This window comes from Diospyros lotus, chromosome 12 (assembly GCF_014633365.1).
Source record: "Diospyros lotus cultivar Yz01 chromosome 12, ASM1463336v1, whole genome shotgun sequence".
NCBI classification, from domain to species: Eukaryota; Viridiplantae; Streptophyta; class Magnoliopsida; order Ericales; family Ebenaceae; genus Diospyros; species Diospyros lotus.
The window spans coordinates 15,024,573-15,033,748 of NC_068349.1; the positions used below are offsets into that span (position 1 = coordinate 15,024,573).

The 9,176-nt window shown below is 35.5% G+C and overlaps 1 long non-coding RNA gene across 1 annotated transcript; it reads right to left on the bottom strand.

Annotated features, from left to right (window-relative positions):
* Positions 1-5,691: 5,691 nt before the first annotated feature.
* Positions 5,692-7,941, bottom strand: LOC127787232 (uncharacterized). Its single transcript, XR_008020124.1, has 4 exons — positions 7,832-7,941; positions 7,349-7,443; positions 6,571-7,099; positions 5,692-6,383 (listed from the first exon to the last, which is right to left on the bottom strand). It is a non-coding gene; the product is annotated as an uncharacterized LOC127787232 (long non-coding RNA).
* Positions 7,942-9,176: the final 1,235 nt, after the last annotated feature.

Below are 9,176 nucleotides of genomic sequence, written 5' to 3' on the forward strand. Positions count from 1 at the left end.
TTCTATGGCTCAAAATCCGGTTCTTCATGGCAAGTCCAAACATATTAAGGTGAAGTTTCATGCTTTAAGGCAAGCTGAGCAAAATAAGGAAATCAAATTAGAGCATTACAGTTCATGCTTTATCACTAAAGGATTACAAAAGTCAAGGTTTGAAGATTTAAGGGCATAGTTAGGAGTCTTGCAGAAAAAACTCAAGGAGGAGTGTTAATGAAATGAGTTTTTACTTAGTCAATTGTTTTTCCTATTTTTAAGGAATGTTAGTTGAAGGTTGTTTGATTTTCTTTTGAATAAATTTAAACTAAGGGATATTAGTTATAGAAGATTATGGATAGGGTTCTTCCAAATTTTAAGGAAGGTAAGTTGGAATTTGTTTTGATTTTTTTTTGGATATGATTTGTATAAAAGCAGAGGATGGCTATCAATAAACATATGAAGGTATTTTTCCTCTAACTAACATATGGTATCAGAGCTGTACTTCTTGAGGGATTTGTGAGAGGGTGAGTGATCAATGGCTTCTACTAGTTTACCAGCTACAAGTCCTCCTCTATTTACGGGGGAAAATTATCACATATGGGTTATAAAAATGAAGGCTTATCTAAAGGCTTTAAGCTTATGGGATGTAGTTGAAGATGGGGCTGATCCTCCTGCACTTGGTCTTAATCCAACGTTGGCATAGATGAGGGCTTATGAGGAGCTTAAGGCAAGAAAACCAAAGGCTCTTACCTGCATTCATTTCGCACTTTCAGATGTGATCTTCACTAGGATAATGGCCCGTGAGACACCTAAGGATGTGTGGCAAAAATTGAAGGAAGAGTTTGAAGGCAGTGATAGGGTGAAGACTGTCAAACTCTTGACACTTAAAATGGAGTTTGAAATGTTGAAAATGAAGTATGAAGAATCAGTCAAAGATTACTCATCCAAGGTTCTTGAGCTTGTGAACAAGATAAGGTTGCTAGGAGAAGCATTTCCTGATGAAAGAATGGTAGAGAAAATGATGATAAGCTTACTTGCAAAGTTTGAGTCCAAAATTTCAGAAATAGAAGAATCTTGTGACCTCAAGACAATGATAGTTGCTAAATTGATAAGCAAATTACAAACTCAAGAGCAAAGATCAATTATAAGGGATGGAGAGGTGACTGAAAAGGGGCATTTCAAGCCAAGTAAAAAGGAAGGCAATCTAAGAAGGAGTGGAAGAAATATTCTGGTGACAAGTCGGGTAAAGAAAAGGCAATTTCTAGTTCAAAGAAGTCTACAAACAAAGCAAAGTTTCCTCCCTGCAGGTTTTGTCAAAGAACGAATCATCTAGAAAAATATTGTTGGTTTAAGGACAAGCCACCTATCCAATGTAGATTTTGTAAGAAAATGGGTCATATAGAGAAGAATTGCAGAGTCAAGCAAAACCAGGGCCAAGAAAAACCATTTCAAAAATCTAACTATACAGAAGAAGAAGAAGAAGAGCCTAAAGCTAGCTTGTTCATGGTGTCTCAAAGTTCACAAATAGTAGGAAAGCAAATCTGTTTCATTGACAGTGGTTGTACAAGTCACATGTCAAGGGATGAAAAACTCTTCAACCAGCTGGATAAAACTATCAAGACTAAGGTGAAACTAGGCAACGGTGATGTGGTTGAAGCTGAAGGAAAGGGTTTAGTGGCTGTGCAAACAAAAGAAGGTACCAAATACATACATGATGTTCTCTATATTCCATGCTTAGCCCATAATTTGCTAAGTGTTGCTCAAATGCTTCAAAATAACTATTCACTGACATTTAAGGACAAATGTTGCTTTATTTATGATTCTAATGATGTGTTGATTGCTGAATTGCCTATGGTTGATAAAAGTTTTCCTTTGAATTGGAATTTTGTTGGTGAACAAGTTAAATTTGTGAAAGATGATGAGTCATGGTTATGGCATAAAAGATATGGGCATTTTAACTTTGTTGCACTCACCAAATTGCATAGTCAAGGCTTAACTAAGGATTTGCCTGAAATCTTAATTCCTACTGTTGTTTGTGGCTCTTGTCAAATGGGAAAGCAGCATAGGCAGCCATTTCCTGCTAGTTCTTCATGGAGGGCTAAGGAAAAGCTTGAATTAATACACTCAGATGTCTGCAGGCCTATGAAAACTGAATCCTTGAGTAAGAACAGGTATTTTGTGTTGTTTATTAATGACCTAACTAGAATGACATGGGTATACTTTGTGAGCACAAGTCACAAGTATTATCCGTGTTCAAAAAATTCAGAGTAATGGTAGGAGCACAAAGTGGAAGTAAACTTAAGATCTTGAGGTCGGATAATGGCATGGAATATAATTCAAATGAGTTTATAAAATATTGTGATGACTTGGAAATTAATCATCAATTGACTGTAGGGTACACTCCTGAGCAGAATGGTGTGTCGGAGAAGAAAAATAGGACAATGGTTGAAATGGTGAGGTGCATGTTATATGAAAAAGGGCTACCTCAAAAGTTTTGGGCAGAAGCAGTTTATTTGCTGAATAGATTACCTACATCAACAGTGGATGGTAAAACACCAGTGGAGGCTTGGAGTGGTGTACGACCTTCGGCAAAGCATTTGAGAGTTTTTGGCTCCATATGCTATATACACATACCTACTGTCAAAAGAAGTAAGCTGGATCAGAAGTCAGAGTTGGGAGTGTTCTTGGGTTATGCTCCACAAGCTAAAGGTTACAGGCTTTATAACTTGCAAACTCAAAAGATCACCATCAACAGAGATGTAGTCTTTGATGAAAATTCTACTGAAATTGGGAGAAAATGGTAGTTGGGCAGCATGCACCACAATCAGATACTTCAGTATTTCTAGTTGCCAATATTGAAGTTGAAAATTCATATTTTGAAGTGGAGCAATTTGCCTTCGGTTTTTATTTTTATTTTATTTATATGTCTTGGATTATATTTATCCTTTGGATTATCTAGAGGTTGGATTTTATTTTATTTTATTTTTATGAGTTGAGTTTAATGTATGGGTTGGGCTAATGTGAAAAGTCCAAAGAATTGGGATAGCTAAAAATTTAGTAAAACTCATTTCTCATGGATGCAAACTACGTGGGTTGTAAATTTAGTTAAATTCAAGTGAATTGGGTTGGGTCTTAAGTGTTGGACAAGTTAGAAAATAAACTCTTTGGGCTTATGAGAGTTGGGCCTAATTAGTAAGAGTTGAATTAATAAGTTGGGCTTGAGCTCATTTGCTATGTGGTGAGATAAATTAAAGGAAAAAATAATTTAATTATGAAATGTCAAGAAAGGGTTTGAGATCCTTGTGTTGAGTGTGAAAAATGTAAGGATAAATGAGAAATTGTATAAATGGGTTGATAAAGAAAATGGGAAAAGGAATGACAAATGTCCAAAAGGGGCATGATAATAATTGTGATTGTATGTGCAAGTGAAAGGCAAAAGAGTTATTTGGTGAGAGACACATGGCCCTCTCTTTTTTCCATTTTTCTCTCATTTGTCTCTCAATCATTCTTCTCTTTCCCCATTTTCCTATCATTTTTTCCCTCCATTCTCTCTCTTCTTTCCTCTTCCGAGAATTTTTCCTCTTGTTTCTTCTCCTCCATTTTCATTTTCTTCATTTGAAGCAAGGGTGAGTTTCAAGTTTGAAGACAAGTTCTTCTTGGTTTATCTCCATTTAAAGAAAGGCAAGTTCTCCTTGTATCTCTCTTATTATGCAAGATTTATTCTCTTCATTTTGGTGTACAAGTTCCTTGTTTAATTCATTTCATTTTGTATATCTTGCTTTCTTCATGGCTAAAAATACCATTTTTGTTAAAAATGGGTATCTCCTTTTATTTGCAAATATTTTGTAAAAATTCTTCAAAATTAATGGGTCTTATTGGATCTTCATTTGGGACTTGATTTATCCCAAAATACTTCTAAGAATGGCATATTACTGGTTAGATTAGAGCAAAACAGTTATTTGTTGGTTTGTTTTGCATTATGTCCATATGTTGTTTTGGGTTATGGCAGCCTGCGCGTGATGTATTGTTTTAGGCATAACTTTTAGTAGAAATATCTGATTTGAGATTCGTTTATTGCATTGTAAACTAGATTTGATGAGCTTTGATTTGATATAGGCTTTGAATTTTTTGGCTTCGATTTGAGCCCCCAGTGGCCTTGTTATGTTTTGTCAAAAAAAATTTTCTATAACCTATTGCTCTATATAATTCAACATTGCTTGGGTTTTTGCTGTATAACTTTTTGTGGTTATATCTAATTTATAATATGTTTATTTTTATATAAACTAGACATCATTGGCTTTGTTTCGATATAGGATGTGAAACTTTTTGTCATGATTTGAACCCATAAAAGTTTTGTTAAATTTTGTGTAGGCCATAGTGCTAAGATGTTGTAAACCTTTATGTTGGCTTCTGCTGAATTTATCTAAGGATTGTAATGTGGTGTTGTATGTTATTGTTCTATATCATTCTTGTGTTGACCTCCTTTCGGATATCCTATACTAGTGAGATTATCTGGGAATGGGCCATTACGTGCACCCAATCACTGGACCTCACGACCTACCACAACAAGCATGTTGCGATAGGATCGCGGTGATATACCCACTAGAGCTCACAACCTACCGTGACAAGCATAATAAATTTATTATTAGAAACATATTCACTCATAAAGTACACAAATGGAGATTTTAAGCAGCAAGTAGAGTAATTATGATCTCTTATTATTTAAACAAATCTAATACACTTCTATTTTTGGGTTTTGTATTAAGTATGTCTGTGGTTCACTTAATTAACTATCAAGTTAATTATATATAGTTTTAAAGTCATTTTAAGTTTGACAATAGATGTACTTGTGAATATTTGTTAAACTATTCTAGTGAAAATGAAAAGTGTTAGTACAATTAATGTCTCAAGTTAATTAATCTCTTTTTATCTTCATGTATACAAAAGATAGATTTGAAAATACCTTATGCAACTGCTCCATCTTCCACATAAATGATTACTTTTCTTTTAATCTGCAAATTATATCTTAACATATGATAAATTGTTCATTAATTGTATGTGATTTGAAAATACCTTAACACCATTGTTGTGTTTCAAAAGCGTGAAAAAATTATAGTTCTGACTTCGTAGGCTAGCAATAGATGTGAATTCGTTGCAAACCATGGACTTACTTGAGCAAGTGACATGAATGTACAACAGATTGGCACCTCACCAATGTCATCCCTGCTGATCGTTCCTACCAAGTACCGACATCATTGCCACCGTTTTCGTTGTCCTCATTTATAGACAAGATTGGCACCTCATTGGGGAGGGCTAACAAATGAATTCCTATGTGGAGTTAAAAGTTTCATAGGTTAAGTATGTGCTCGGCTACAGTTCGGGCATGACATACATAACAAATGAGTTCTTATGTGGGATTAAGAGTTCCTTGCAGCCGCCTTCACTAGGTCACTGGCTCTTGTGTCCTTTTTAATTTGCTTTTTTTTTTTTTTTTGAAGGGTAGGTATTATATGTACAACAATATCCAAGTGTGACATTATTGTAATTTAAAAGAATGCAATGCATTGTAACTTGCTCAAAACTTTAAATTGTAACAACTTGGGGCTAAAACCTAATATGTGCGCTGCCACGACAATATGAGTCGACTCAGCTTTTACATTCACCCTAAACTGTGTTAAAATTTAAGGAAGAAAGCAAAATTAACACTCAAAGAAAATATTTTAGATAAAGAAAGCAAAGAATAAAGGATATATTTTATTCAAATATCTAAATGATTACAAATGAAGAATTTAACTCTGTAAAGAGCTCAATACACTAATTCAACTACTCACCAGCCTCTTTAATTCATCTACAAACAAATATCTTCCCAAGTACCACATTTGGTCTCCATCCTCCGAGAACAACTAGAAAGCAACAACGCTGGTTCATGGCATGCCAAAATAAGCTGGGTTAGAGAGTACAACCGAGAATGTCGAGGTTGCTTTTGAGGATGCAATATTCCATTGTTCAAGAGAAAGGAAAGCATGAAAAGAAAAAAAACAAAACAACAAGAACACACTCAAGAGGGGAGAACCTAGGGCAAATAAAACACCCCGTGCGACCTCCCCTCAAACACGAAAAAGTATACTTTTATTAAGAGATGACCCGCCATGCAAGCGCACCCGTCATGGCAAAGGCCTAATGACAAACATATGTGCCTCCCTAAAACTATGCCTTCACTTGTCTAGACTCTAAATTACTGCAACATCTTTCACAATAACCAACTCCATATTACAAACGTCAATTTTGCTTTCCTATGTCCATAACCAAACTGACACCATGAAAATGCTCTAAGCTGGCCCTCTGATTCACGCGTCATAGTTCTTTGGAGGTCATCTTGTTAAGTGAAAAAGAGCTTGTAATAATCGTTTCTGCAACATTAGAAACCCAAAGATATACACATCATACGAAAGATAATAACAGATAATGTGTTCGATCAACTACATTGGCCGGACAAACATGCCAAGATCTGAACTGCGACTCTTGAACATCCATAAAAAAGGTATGAAGAGGGAATCAAAAGGCCATAAATTAAAGCAAATAAGTGCAAGAATTTACCTCGCCCGTCAATCTGATGTGTAATTTGTATCTACATCATCCGAGAACAACTAGGAAGCAACGCTGGTTCATGGCATGCCAAAATCGAGAATGTCGAGGGTGCTTTCGAGGATGCAATATTCCATTGTTCAAGAGAAAGGAAAGCATGAAAAGAAAAGACAAAACAAGAAGAATACACTCTAGAGGGGAGAACCTAGGGCAAAAAATACACCCCGTGTGATCTCCCCTCAAACACAAAGAAGTATGCTTTTATTAAGAGATGACCTGCCATGCAAGCGCACCCGTCATGGCAAAGGCCTAATGACAAACATATGTGCCTCAATAAAACTATGCCTTCACTTGTCCAGACTCTAAATCACCGCAACATCTTTCACAATAACCAACTCCATATTACAAACGTCAATTTTGCTTTCCTACGTCCGTAACCAAACTGACACCATGAAAATGCTCTAAGCTGGCCTCTGATTCACGCGTCATAGTTCTTTGGAGGTCATCTTGTTAAGTGAAAAAGAGCTTGTAATAACTGTCTCTGCAACATTAGAAACCCAAAGATATACACATCATACGAAAGATAATAACAGATAATGTGTTCGAGCAACTACATTGGCCATAAATTAAAGCAAATAAGTGCAAGAATTTACATCGCCCTTCAATCCGATGTGTTATTTTTATCAACAAAATAAAACACCAATCTCAATTGCCAATTAATTAATTGCATAATCTAGGAAACAATTAAATATTTCAACAAAAAAATCAAAATCTTGAATTATATTCTCACCGCATGGCTCGCAAAGTCCAGAGAAATTGTTCGAAATTAAGTTAAAGCCTTTCCATCGTCAAAATCACCATCCCAACGTATTCACCCGGTCGATCCTACAGAAAACAAAGGTAGATAAGCCATGGTCGAGGAAACTCTTAGAAGTTCGAAGCAAGAAACTGCAAAAAACTCTAATTTATAATGAGAGGGCACGAGTAATGAATTTTTGATCAAAGACAATCCAACCGCCGGCAGCAGAAGTCGGACGCTGTTGGCCGCTGGCCCGCCGGTGCTCCGGCGATCGAAACTCGCCTTTGGAGTTGCCCAATCTTGGTTTTCAAGATACCCAAAGAATCCCGTTTACAGGAAAGCGTCGTCGGTCACCGACCACGGCAGATTCACACGATCCGAACCGACCATCAAACTCGTCTTTTCGAAAAAAACCCCTCCCAAACGCTTGTGTGTGTGTGTGTGAATCGGAAAACCGGTTGCCGGAAATCTTACCAAAGGTTGGTGGCAGTATCCGCCCGATAAGAAGAGATCGCAGAGGGAAGGAGGCTCGTCCGCGGGCGGAGACTTCTTGGTGTTGATCGGGAGAGCCTACGGTTCTCTCCTTTTTAAAGTGACGGCCCTGCCCAAATGGGCTGGGATTCCCCCTCTCCTTTGGGCCAAGAAAGGGTTGGGCTCAGCCCATTCCATATCTTTAACTGTTTACTCTTTGTTTGTTTGTTTTTTTAAAGCAATACATTCAATAAAATGTACTTTTATTGCAATTAAAATGCGGTTACAAGTAAATAAAATTCTGGTTTTATTTATTACTTTACCATCTTATTCCTTATTAAATTTTAAAATGATTTAAAATTATTCTAAATTTTCGTGTCTTTACAAAAATTGTATCAAGTAATTAATATTAAAAATATAAGTAAATGAGACATTATAATTATAGAACGTATATATATATTGAAATAATAATAATAATCAAATTATAAATATATTAACAGTATAAAACTTAGAACACCTCATTTTCTGATCCATAATGGGACATCGATAAGACTAATTATCGTTTATTTGGCTTTGTATTTGAAAGACAGGTGGGTTGAGTTTGCTTTCAAACACCAAAGTTTTGTGTTTGGTAAACTCGAACTCATCCAACTCAATCCAAAGTGAGGTGAGTATTAAGACATAAACCAATTGAGATTTACTTTGGGGAAATTGAGTTAAGGAGAATAGTTGTGCATTTTTTTCAATAATTAAAATAAGTTTTAATTCACTATCTTGTAGAAACCCATCTATAATTCTTAATTTATGTTTTTATTAAAATATATTTATTGTCAAAATACAACAATAAATTTATTTGATTGGGAACGCCATGGACTATGATTAGTCAATTAGTGGACTAGGACATGGGCTATTACCATTATTTAGCATACAAATGTTAATGAGATGGGATGGTGAGTCATGCCACATTAAATAAGATGCATATAGTAGATATATAGGTGAGTGTTGGAAAAACATCCACTTAATATGATGCTTGTAACAGATCACATGGTTTGAGGATTAGTGATCTATCGTTGACTCTCGATTGTGTATCTACTCCTTTGATTAGAGGCGACATAATGTATTGTACACTGGTGTAACACTACAAAAAATTCAACTTTTAACAACGAAAAAATCCATCGCTAAATTATTTAGCAACAGATTTAGTGACGAACAAATTCAGTCGCTAAAATTAACGTCGCTAAATTTTAGCGATGGGAATGCTTTCGTCGCTGATCAGCGACAGAATGTTTTTGTCGTTGATTCAAAGAAAAAGAAAATTTAAATATAAATAAAATAAATAATAAAATAT